This window comes from Salmo salar, chromosome 23 (genome assembly GCF_965601325.2).
Source record: "Salmo salar chromosome 23, fSalSal1, whole genome shotgun sequence".
Taxonomy (NCBI): Eukaryota; Metazoa; Chordata; class Actinopteri; order Salmoniformes; family Salmonidae; genus Salmo; species Salmo salar.
This window is the reverse complement of record NC_138313.1, coordinates 19,067,281-19,080,601: the sequence shown is the minus strand read 5'-3', so window position 1 is coordinate 19,080,601 and position 13,321 is coordinate 19,067,281. Positions and strand designations below refer to the sequence as shown.

The 13,321-nt window shown below is 42.1% G+C and overlaps 1 long non-coding RNA gene across 1 annotated transcript; it reads left to right on the top strand.

The window, feature by feature from the left end:
* The first annotated feature begins 11,548 nt into the window (after positions 1-11,548).
* Positions 11,549-13,097, top strand: LOC145862979 (uncharacterized). The gene is made up of 3 exons (XR_014382288.1): positions 11,549-11,608; positions 11,760-11,942; positions 12,304-13,097. It is a non-coding gene; the product is annotated as an uncharacterized LOC145862979 (long non-coding RNA).
* The last annotated feature ends 224 nt before the right edge of the window (positions 13,098-13,321 follow it).

Here is a 13,321-nt window from a genome sequence, read left to right as displayed (position 1 = left end):
TGTGGGGATGGTGCTCTCGGGGTGATGTGAGGTGTTGGGTTTGCGCCAGACAAAGCATTTTCCTTGATGACCAAAAAGCTCCATTTTAGTCTCATCTGACCAGAGTACCTTCTTCCATATTTTTGGGGAGTCTCCCAGATGTAAACACCAAACGTGTTTGCTTATTTTTTTCTATTAGCAATGAATTTTTTCTGGCCACTCTTCCATAAAGCCCAGCTCTGTGGAGTGTACGGCTTAAAGTGGTCCTATAGACAGACACTACAATCTCCGCTGTGGAGCTTTGCAGCTCCTTCAGGGTTATCTTTGGTCTCTTTGTTGCCTTTCTGATTAATGCCCTCCTTGCCTGGTCTGTGAATTTTGGTGGGCAGTCCTCTCTTGTCAGGTTTGTTGTGGTGCCATATTCTTTCCATTTTTAATCATGGATTTAATGGTGTTCTGTGGGATGTTCAAAGTTTCTGATATTTTTTTATATCCCAACTCTGATCTGTACTTCTCCACAACTTTGTCCCTGAGCTGTTTGGAGAGCTCCTTGGTCTTCATGGTGCCGCTTGCTTGGTTGTGTCCCTTGCGTAGTGGTGTTGCAGACTCTGTGGCCTTTAAGAACAGGGATGAGATCATGTGACAGATCATGTGACATTTAAATAAAGTCCACCTGTGTGCAATCTAAGAAATTATTTGACTTCTGAAGGTAATTGGTAGCACAAGATCTAATTTAGTGGCTTCACATCAAAGGGGGTGAATACATATGCACACACCACTTTTCCTTTTTTTAATTTCACTTCAACAATTTAGACTATTTTGTGTATGTCCATTACATGAAATCTAAATAAAAATCATTTTAACCTCTTGGGGCTAGGTGGGACGCTAGCGTGCCACCCGTGGTGCACTCCATCAACAGCAGGTGCATTTCAAGAGCGGCAAATTTGAATCCAAATAAATGTCAAAATTCAAATTTTTCAAAAATACAACTATGTTACACCATTTGAAAGATAAACATCTCCTTAATCTAACCACGTTTTACGATTTCAAAAAGGTTTTACGGCGAAAGCATAAATTTAGAGTATGTTAGGACAGTACATTTACAAGAGTTGTGTGTAATGTTTTGTCAAGTCAAAGACAGGGTCACCAAAACCATAAAACCAGCTAAAATGATGCACTAACCTTTTACAATCTCCATCAGATGACACTCCTAGGACATTATGTTAGACAATGCATGCATTTTTAGTTCTATCAAGTTCATATTTATATACAAAAACAGCGTTTTACTATGGCATTGATGTTGAGGAAATCGTTTCCCTCCAATAACCGGCAGTCAAGTCAGCGTCAGAAATTAAATAATTAAAATTAGAAAACATTGGTAAAATATTATATTGTCATTTAAAGAATTATAGATTTACATCTCTTGAACGCAATCAACTTGCCAGATTTAAAAATAACCTTACTGGGAAATCACACTTTGCAATAATCTGAGCACTGCGCCCAGAAAAATACGCGTTGCGATACAGACTAGACGTCATGTTGGGGAGATCTAAAATCGAAAATACTATGTAAATAATCCATTACCTTTGATTCTCTTCATCAGATGTCACTTCCAGGTATCACAGGTCCATAACGAATGTAGTTTTGTTCAAAAAAGCTCATCATTTATGTCCAAAAATCTCCGTCTCGTTAGCACATGATGTAAGCCAGCCGGACTTCTCGTCATGAACGAGGGGAAAAAATATATTTCCGTTCGTTCAAACATGTCAAACGTTGTATAGCATAAATCATTAGGGCCTTTTTTAACCAGAACATGAATAATATTCAAGGTGGACGAATGCATACTCTTTTATAACGTATTGGAACGAGGGTACCCAACATGAACTAGCGCGCCAGGTGTCTAATGGGACATCACCGTTCCATGGCTCTTGTTCGGTCAGATCTCCCTCCAGAAGACTCAAAACACTTTGTAAAGGCTGGTGACATCTAGTGGAAGCAATAGGAAGTGCCAAAATATTCCTAAACCCCTGTGTTTTTCAATGGGATAGGTTTAAAGTCAATACAACACATCAGGTATCCACTTCCTGTCAGAAAATGTCTCAGGGTTTTGCCTGCCAAATGAGTTCTGTTATACTCACAGACACCATTCAAACAGTTTTGGAAACTTTAGAGTGTTTTCTATCCATATATAATAAGTATATGCATATTCTAGTTACTGGGTAGGATTAGTAACCAGATTAAATCGGGTACATTTTTTTTATCCAGACGTGCAAATGCTGCCCCCTAGACCCAACAGGTTAACCTCTATGGGCTAGGTGGGACGCTAGCGTGCCACCCGTGGTGCACTCCATCAACAGCAGGTGCATTTCAAGAGCGGCAAATTTGAATCCAAATAAATGTCAAAATTCAAATTTTTCAAACATACAACTATTTTACACCCTTTGAAAGATAAACATCTCCTTAATCTAACCACGTTTTACGATTTCAAAAAGGTTTTACGGCGAAAGCATAAATTTAGAGTATGTTAGGACAGTACATTTACAAGAGTTGTGTGTAATGTTTTGTCAAGTCAAAGACAGGGTCACCAAAACCATAAAACCAGCTAAAATGATGCACTAACCTTTTACAATCTCCATCAGATGACACTCCTAGGACATTATGTTAGACAATGCATGCATTTTTAGTTCTATCAAGTTCATATTTATATCCAAAAACAGCGTTTTACTATGGCATTGATGTTGAGGAAATCGTTTCCCTCCAATAACCGGCAGTCAAGTCAGCATCACAAATTAAATAATTAAAATTAGAAAACATTGGTAAAATATTATATTGTCATTTAAAGAATTATAGATTTACATCTCTTGAACGCAATCAACTTGCCAGATTTAAAAATAACCTTACTGGGAAATCACACTTTGCAATAATCTGAGCACTGCGCCCAGAAAAATACGCGTTGCGATACAGACTAGACGTCATGTTGGGGAGATCTAAAATCGAAAATACTATGTAAATAATCCATTACCTTTGATTCTCTTCATCAGATGTCACTTCCAGGTATCACAGGTCCATAACGAATGTAGTTTTGTTCAAAAAAGCTCATCATTTATGTCCAAAAATCTCCGTCTTGTTAGCACATGATCTAAGCCAGCCGGACTTCTCGTCATGAACGAGGGGAAAAAATATATTTACGTTCGTTCAAACATGTCAAACGTTGTATAGCATAAATCATTAGGGCCTTTTTTAACCAGAACATGAATAATATTCAATGTGGACGAATGCATACTCTTTTATAACGTATTGGAACGAGGGTACCCAACATGAACTCGCGCGCCAGGTGTCTAATGGGACATCATCGTTCCATGGCTCTTGTTCGGTCAGATCTCCCTCCAGAAGACTCAAAACACTTTGTAAAGGCTGGTGACATCTAGTGGAAGCAATAGGAAGTGCCAAAATATTCCTCAGCCCCTGTGTTTTTCAATGGGATAGGTTTAAAGGTAATACAACACATCAGGTATCCACTTCCTGTCAGAAAATGTCTCAGGGTTTTGCCTGCCAAATGAGTTCTGTTATACTCACAGACACCATTCAAACAGTTTTAGAAACTTTAGAGTGTTTTCTATCCATATATAATAAGTATATGCATATTCTAGTTACTGGGTAGGATTAGTAACCAGATTAAATCGGGTACATTTTTTTTATCCAGACGTGCAAATGCTGCCCCCTAGCCCTAACAGGTTAAATTACAGGTTGTAATGCAACAAAATAGGAAAAATGTCAATGGGGATGAATACTTTTGCAAGCCAATGTATTATGGCAAAAACATCTCAAATAAGCAAAGAGAAATGACAGTCCATCAATACTTTAAGACATGAAGGTCAGTCAATCCGGAACATTTCAAGAACTTGCAGTCGCAAAAACCATCAAGCGCTATGATGAATCTGGCTCTCATGAGGACCGCCACAGGAAAGGAAGACCCAGAGTTTCCTCTGCTGCAGAGGATAAGTTCATTAGAGTTAACTGCACCTCAGATTGCAGCCCAAATAAATTCTTCACAGAGTTCAAGTAACAGACACATATCAACATCAACTGTTCAGGGGAGACTGCATGAATCAGGCCTTCATGGTTGAATTGCTGCAAAGAAACCACTACTAAAGGACACCAATAATAAGAAGAGACTTGCTTGGGCCAAGAAACACAAGCAATGGACATTAGATCGGTGGAAATCTGTCCTTTGGTCTGATGAGTCCATATTTTAGATTTTTGTTTCCAACTGCCGTATCTTTGTGAGACACAGAGTAGGTGAATAAATGATCTCCACATGTGTGGTTCCCTCTGTGAAACATGGAGGAGGAGGTGTGATGGTGTGGGTGTGCTTTGCTGGTGACACTGTCTGTGATTTATTTAGAATTCAAGGCACGCTAAACCAGCATGTCTACCACAGCATTCTGCAGCAATACGCCATCCCATCTGGTTTACACTTATTTATTTATTTTATTTAACCTTTATTTGACCAGGTAGGCAAGTTGAGAACAAGTTCTCATTTACAATTGCGACCTGACCAAGATAAAGCAAAGCAGTTCAACACATACAACAACACAGAGTTACACAAGGAGTAAAACAAACATACAGTCAATAATACAGTAGAAAAATAAGTCCATATACAATGTGAGCAAATGAGATGAGATAAGGGAGGTAAAGGCAAAAAATGGTGGCAAAGTAAATACAATATAGCAAGTAAAACACTGGAATGGTAGATTTGTAGTGGAAGAAAGTGCAAAGTAGAAATATAAATAATGGGGTGCAAAGGAGCAAAATAAATAAATAAATACAGTAGGGGAAGAGGTAGTTGTTTGGGCTATATGATAGATGAGCTATGTACAGGTGCAGTGATCTGTGAGCTGCTCTGACAGCTGGTGCTTAAAGCTAGTGAGGGAGATAAGTGTTTCCAGTTTCAGAGATTTTTGTAGTTCGTTCCAGTCATTGGCAGCAGAGAACTGGAAGGGGAGACGGCCAAAGGAGGAATTGGCTTTGGGGTTGTCCAGAGAGATATATCTGCTGGAGCGCGTGCTACAGGTGGGTGCTGCTATGGTGACCAGTGAGCTGAGATAAGGGGGGACTTTACCGAGCAGGGTCTTGTAGATGACCTGGAGCCAGTGGGTTTGGCGATGAGTATGAAGCAAGGGCCAGTCAACGAGCGCGCACAGGTCGCAGTGGTGAGTAGTATATGGGGCTTTGGTGACAAAACGGATGGCACTGTGATAGACTGCATCCAGTTTATTGAGTAGGGTATTGGAGGCTATTTTGTAAATGACATTGCCGAAGTGGAGGATCGGTAGGATGGTCAGTTTTACGAGGGTATGTTTGGCAGCATGAGTGAAGGATGCTTTGTTGCGAAATAGGAAGCCAATTCTAGATTTAACTTTAGATTGGAGATGTTTGATGTGAGTCTGGAAGGAGAGCTTATAGTCTAACCAGACACCTAGGTATTTGTAGTTGTCCACATATTCTAAGTAAGAACCGTCCAGAGTAGTGATGCTGGACGGGCAGGCAGGTGTGTGCAGCGATTGGTTGAAGAGCATGCATTTAGTTTTACTTGTATTTAAGAGCAGTTGGAGGCTATGGAAGGAGAGTTGTATGGCATTGAACCTCGTCTGGAGGGTTGTTAACACAGTGTCCAAAGAAGGGCCAGAAGTATACAGAATGGTGTCGTCTGCGTAGAGGTGGATCAGAGACTCACCAGCAGCAAGAGCGACATCATTGATGTATACAGAGAAAAGAGTTGGCCCAAGAATTGAACCCTGTGGCACCCCCATAGAGACTGCCAGAGGTCAGGACACAGGCCCTCCGATTTGACACACTGAACTCTATCAGAGAAGTAGTTGGTGAACCAGGCAAGGCAATCATTAGAGAAAGCAAGGCTATTGAGTCTCCCGATGAGGATGTGGTGATTGACAGAGTCGAAAGCCTTGGCCAGGTCAATGAATACGGCAGCACAGTATTGTTTCTTATCGATGGCGGTTACGATATCGTTTAGGACCTTGAGCGTGGCTGAGGTGCACCCATGACCAGCTCTGAAACCAGATTGCATAGCAGAGAAGGTGCGGTGGGATTCGAAATGGTCGGTAATTTGTTTGTTGAATTGGCTTTCGAAGACCTTAGAAAGGCAGGGTAGGATAGATATAAGTCTATAGCAGTTTGGGTCAAGCGTGCAGCAGCTGCTTTCCAATCTTTTGGAATCTCAGACGACACGAAAGACAGGTTGGACAAGCTCGTAATAGGGGTTGCAACAATTTCGGCAGATAATTTTAGAAAGAAAGGGTCCAGATTGTCTAGCCTGGCTGATTTGTAGGGATCCAGATTTTGCAGCTCTTTCAGAACATCAGCTGACTGGATTTGGGAGAAGGATAAATGGGGAAGGCTTGGGCGAGTAGCTGTGGGGGGGTGCAGTGCTATTGACCGCGGCATGGCCAGCCGTAGAAAAATGCTTATTGAAATTCTCAATTATAGTGGATTTATCGGAGGTGACAGAGTTTCCTATCCTCAGTGCGGTGGGCAGCTGGGAGGAGGTGTTTTTATTCTCCATGGACTTTACAGTGTCCCAGAACTTTTTTGAGTTTGTGTTGCAGGAAGCAAATTTCAGCTTGAAAAAGCTAGCCTTGGCTTTTCTAACTGCCTGTGTATATTGGTTTCTAACTTCCCTGAAAAGTTGCATATCACGGGGGCTGTTCGATGCTAATGCAGAACGCCACAGGATGTTTTTGTGTTGGTTAAGGGCAGTCAGGTCTGGAGAGAACCAAGGGCTATATCTGTTCCTGGTTCTAAATTTCTTGAATGGGGCATGCTTATTTAAGATGGTGAGGAAGGCATTTAAAAAAAATAACCAGGCATCCTCTACTGACGGGATGAGGTCAATATCCTTCCAGGATAACCGGGCCAGGTCGATTAGAAAGACTTGCTCGCTGAAATGTTTCAGGGAGCGTTTGACAGTGATGCGTGGAGGTCGTTTGACCGCTGACCCATTACGGATGCAGGCAATGAGGCAGTGATCGCTGAGATCTTGGTTGAAAAGAGCAGAGGTGTATTTAGAGGGCAAGTTGGTTAGGATGATATCTATGAGGGTGCCCATGTTTATGGCTTTGGGGTGGTACCTGGTAGATTCATTGATAATTTGTGTGAGATTGAGAGCATCAAGCTTAGCATCTCTGGGCTAGGCGGGACAAATTCGTCCCACCTACGTAACAGCCAGTTGAAGCCTGTGGCGCGATTTTCAAAACCTTAAAAATCCTATTACTTCAATTTCTCAAACATATGACTATTTTACAGCTATTTAAAGACAAGACTCTCGTTAATCTAACCACACTGTCCGATTTCAAAAAGGCTTTACAACGAAAGCAAAACATTAGATTATGTCAGCAGAGTACCAAGCCAGAAATAATCAGACACCCATTTTTCAAGCTAGCATATAATGTCACAAAAACCCAGAAGACAGCTAAATGCAGCACAAACCTTTGATGATCTTCATCAGATGACAACCCTAGGACATTATGTTACACAATACATGCATGTTTTGTTCAATCAAGTTCATATTTATATCAAAAACCAGCTTTTTACATTAGCATGTGACGTTCAGAACTAGCATACCCCCCACAAACTTCCGGGGAATTCGCTAACATTTTACTAAATTACTCACGATAAACGTTCACAAAAAGCATAACAATTATTTTAAGAATTATAGATACAGACCTCCTCTATGCACTCGATATGTCCGATTTTAAAATAGGTTTTTGGTGAAAGCACATTTTGCAATATTCTAAGTACATAGCCCAGGCATCACGGGCTAGCTATTTAGACACCCGGCAAGTTTAGCACTCACCATAATCATATTTACTATTATAAAAGTTTGATTACCTTTTGTTGTCTTCGTCAGAATGCACTCCCAGGACTGCTACTTCAATAACAAATGTTGGTTTGGTCCAAAATAATCCATCGTTATATCCGAATAGCGGCGTTTTGTTCGTGCGTTCCAGACACTATCCGAAATGGTAAAGAAGGGTCGCGCGCATGGCGCAATTCGTGACAAAAAAAAATCTAAATATTCCATTACCGTACTTCGAAGCATGTCAACCGCTGTTTAAAATCAATTTTTATGCCATTTTTCTCGTAGAAAAGCGATAATATTCCGACCGGGAATCTCCTTTTCGGCAAACAGAGGAAAAAAATCACAAAGACGGGGGCGGCCAGGTCACGCGCCTAAGCCCAGAGTCCCTTGATCGGCCACTTGAGAAAGGCGATAATGTGTTTCAGCCTGGGGCTGGGATGACGACATTCAGGTTTTTCCCGTGCTCTGAGTGCCTATGGACGACGTAGGAAGTGTCACGTTAGAGCAGAGATCCTTGGTAAAAGATAGAGATGGCAAAGAAGTTCCAGAAATGGTCAGACAGGCCACTTCCTGTAAAGGAATCTCGCAGGTTTTGACCTGCCATTTGAGTTCTGTTATACTCACAGACACCATTCAAACAGTTTTAGAAACTTTAGGGTGTTTTCTATCCATATGTAATAAGTATATGCATATTCTAGTTACTGGGTAGGAGTGGTAACCAGATTAAATCGGGTACGTTTTTTATCCGGCGGTGTAAATACTGCCCCCTAGCCCTAACAGGTTAGATTGTAGGATGGCTGGGGTGTTAAGCATGTTCCAGTTTAGGTCACCTAGCAGCACAAGCTCTGAAGATAGATGGGGGGCAATCAGTTCACATATTGTGTCCAGAGCACAGCTGGGGGCAGAGGGTGGTCTATAGCAGGTGGCAACGGTGAGAGACTTGTTTTTAGAGAGATGGATTTTTAAAAGTAGAAGTTCAAATTCTTTCGGTACAGACCTGGATAGTAGGACAGAACTCTGCAGGCTATCTCTGCAGTAGATTGCATCACCGCCCCCTTTGGCCATTCTATCTTGTCTGAAAATGTTGTAGTTAGGGATAAAGATTTCAGAGTTTTTGGTGGACTTCCTAAGCCAGGATTCAGACACGGCTAGGACATCCGGGTTGGCAGAGTGTGCTAAAGCAGTGAATAAAACAAACTTAGGGAGAAGGCTTCTAATGTTAACATGCATGAAACCAAGGCTATTATGGTTACAGAAGTCATAAAAGAGAGCGCCTGGGGAATAGGAGTGGAGCTAGGCACTGCAGGGCCTGGATTCACCTCTACATCACCAGAGGAACAGAGGAGGAGCAGGATAAAGGTACGGCTAAAAGCTATGAGAATTGGTTGTCTATGACGTCCAGAATAGAGAGTAAAAGGAGCAGGTTTCTGGGAGCGATAAAATAGCTTCAAGGTATAATGTACAGAAAAAGGTATGGTAGGATGTGAATACAGTGGAGGTAGACCTAGGCATTGAGTGATGATGAGAGAGATATTGTCTCTAGAAATATCATTGAAACCAGAAGATGTCATAGCATGTGTAGGTGGTGGAACTGAAAGGTTGGATAAGGTATAATGAGGTTAGAGGGCTAGAGGCTCTACAGTGAAATAAGCCAATAAACACTAACCAGAACAGCAATGGACAAGGCATATTGACATTAGCCCTTTCACGCGTGAGTTCCAAATATCTCTAACGGTTGCCACAGCGTGAGTTTTTTTATGCACGTGATGTTAGAATGTTCTCTCCATTCCAGAATGTGATTGATACGTAACAGTGCATTTAATCCGCGCTGCCCTCAAACCAAAGCACGCAGACTGTTTTTATTTATAGGCTGTTTCAACTTCAATTTCAAATGATTTTCTAACAAGTTTTTATTTTCTAAGAACAGTTTGAATTTAGGTGTGTTCTGCCTCCTCATTCATTCACATAAAAATAGTCATTTTTACTTTTGCGGACAATTAAATTTTTGGGACATTTCTGACCCGGACAAAATTCCCCAAGCACTTTCCAATTGTTTGTGCATTTCAAGTCTGCAGACATTTGCTAATCTCCCATCAGAACAGGATCTGCACACGTGTTCACATTTTCCATCTGTTGCCCTCAGTGTTTTCGTTACTAATAATAACTTTGGAAATGTGTGCGTTTCTATCAAAGTAAGTCCATTATTACGTTGTAATAGTTTATGTATGTCGTTTCTATTGTAGCGTACTGTATGTATGGAGCATAATAGATTTGTGTATATTCTTTATAACCGCGGACACGTGAGGTAACGTTACTCATTTTATAACCTTTATGTTATATTCAATCGTGCTTAGGTAGCTAGCTACATTTTTCTATCAGCTCTGTAAAACAATGCTAATTGCGTCAGAGAAGTATTATCTTGTGTTGTATTTTGAAGCTACATGGCCTTATGACTCCCTAGTGGCGCAGCGGTCAAAGGCACAGCACGGGGTCAAAGGCACAGCGCTAGAGAAGTCACTACAGACTCCCTGGTTCAAATCCATGCTGCGTTTCTAAGTAAGTACGTTATAATAGTTTCCGTATGCCGTAGCGAGCATAATATATACTTCTTATAAGCGAGGGGACGTTACTCATTTTATAACTTTACATTTTAGTCATTTAGCAGACGCTGTTATCCAGAGCGACTTACAGTAGTGAATGAATCCATTTCATACGTTTTTTTTTTTCTTCCGTACTGACCCCCTGTGGGAATCGAACCCACAACCCTGGCGTTGCAAACACCATTGCAAACACCATGCTCTACCAATTGAGCCACAGGGAGGCCCACCTTCATGGTGTTATATTCAATCGTGCTTAGGTAGCTAGCTACATTCTTCTATTACCTCTGTAAAACAATGCTAGTTGCGTCGGAGAAGTATTAGATTGTGTTGTATTTTGAAGCTACATGGCCTTACGACTCCCTAGTGGCGCAGCGGTCAAAGGCACTGCATCTCAGTGCTAGAGGCATCACTACAGACACCCTGGTTCAAATCCAGGCTGTATCACAACTGGCTGTGATTGGGAGTCCCATAGGGCAGCGCACAATTGGCCCAGCGTTGTCCGAGTTTGGCCGGTGTAGGCCATCATAGGTAAATAATAATTTGTTGTTAAATGACTTGCCTAGTTAAATAAAATAAAACATATGACCATTGTTTGTTTATTTGGTCTATTCAGCATAGCTCTGTTCTGCCCTGCCTTGCCCCTTTGTGGAGCTCAAAAGTTAGTTTCTTACTGTTATAACTCAAATCTGTGATTTTGTCAATGCAATAAACTATTTTTATAGCTGTGTTTATTACGTTATTTGTAATATTGTTTTATTGCTATATCCTTATATTGTATTCTAATTAATAATTCCTCTATATTCTGTACTTTCAGAAACCACAAACAGTATTTGCCATTATCATAACTGGAACTGGACATCTTTCGAGCTGAAGATTGAGGACAGCTTTTGTATGCTTAACGTTCTCTCCTTAACAGTTTTACTGGATGGAAACACAGCAAGAAAACACATAGGCCAATATGTAATAGTCGTCTATTTTATTGAAGTATTGGTAGTTGGTTCAACAACAACTTGTTTTACTAGAGGACAAAACATTGAATATGCATAACCCATATTTAATATTCATGCAGTGACTGAACAACAACTGCATTTCCACCCCCACCTCTAAAGGCATAGTATCATGGCAGGTAACCTGTCAAGTCACCTGTCAGGTCAGTCAGTCACTTATTGCTGCAGATGTGCTCAATAATGCTTGAGCATGTGATACTCCTCAAAGCATGGTGAAATGCATAGAGGTGTATCACAAGCTAAACACATGTATTTTGTCATCTTCCTCTGCTTACTTCTCCTGGCGCCAGACAGGCAGACTTTGCAGTGCCTCCGTGTGCGACTACCTTGAGCAGCAGTTTGAGGGACTTTGCAGGGAAAATGCCGTGCAGTGAGGCGTAGGGGATTGTCTACAGCAGGGCGACCCCCAGTGGAGGGGCGCCGAGGGGTGTGGTGCTCCTCCAACAGCTCTCTCATGAGGTTCTCTCTGTATTTTTGGTAGGTAATTACTTTACCTATGAGGGAGTGGGGAGGATGAGGAAAGTTAGAGGATGATGAGGCAGTGGGTAGGTTGGTGAGATATTGTCATTGTAATTGCATAATGGATTTGTATGTGAACTGTACATCCAATTACAAAAATACCTTGTTCAGTAATCATCTCACCTGTTAGTTGGCGGTGAACTATGCTGCCGTTGAGGATAGCAGTGTCGATCAGCTGTAAAAATATCTTCTTATACCACTTGGTCGTTTTCCGAGTGCATACCACAAAGCTGTTTATCATGTCCGCCTTATCCACGGCCCCCATTTTGAGGTTATAGTCTAGCACACAATCTGGTTTTATCTTTCTCTCTCCCGTCAGGTGGTCCACCTTCCCTGTGGCCGACATGGTTGCTGTATGGACAGTGGAGAGGACATGGACGTCTCGTTTGTCATGCCACTTTACTGCCAGCTGTTGACCATTCTCCTGGAACTCCACCTCCCCTCTCTGAATCTTCCTGCATCCGAATGCCGGCATCCCCTTCCTGTTCGACCTGACTGTGCCACAGGCCCCTGTGCTGTTGGAGAGCAGATGCTGGAAGAGTGTGGGACTGCTGTACCAATTGTCCACGTACAAAGTGTGTCCCTTGCCGAGATGAGGAGCCAGCATGGTCATCACCACGGACCCAGACACCCCAAGCCCCTCATAATGTTTGATGTCAGTGGTAGACCCTGTGTACACTATAATATCCAGGACATATCCTGTCTTCACGTCGCACATGACAAAGAACTTGACCCCAAACCTGTGCCTTTTGGAGGGAATATATTGACGGAACGCCAGCCTACCTTTCCATAACATCAGGGACTCATCAATGCATAGGTCCTATTATGGCACAAAGACCCGACCAAATGCTGATGTCAGGCTGATAAGAACAATTCTTATTTTGTATAACGGGTCACTTAGGATGGCAGTAGCATTGTTGACGAAATGCAGGCATCGCAGCAGAATTAGGAAGCGGTCTTGGGAAAAGAGGGTGGCAAAGAAGGGAGTTGCAAACATAGGATCTGTGCTCCAGTAGTCTCTTAGGGAGTTCTTCTTTACTATCCCCATGAGGAGGACTGTCACCAGGAAGGTATACATTTCACTAATTGTGGTTGTTACCCATTTAGCGAGTTTCCCCCTCACTCCTGGCTCTCTCTTCTCCTGTAGCTCCAAGGCATAGCGATTGGTCTCCTGTACCATGTTTCCCACGAGCTCCTCTGTCAGAAACAACTTGAAGCACTCTGCCTCAGTTGGAAATGGCAAGGGGCGTTGCACTCCAGACTCGGACTCATCAAAGCAAACAGCAGGGCCAGGAGGGGTGAAATGACTGGCGGCCTTCCAGCTACCACAGAACTCT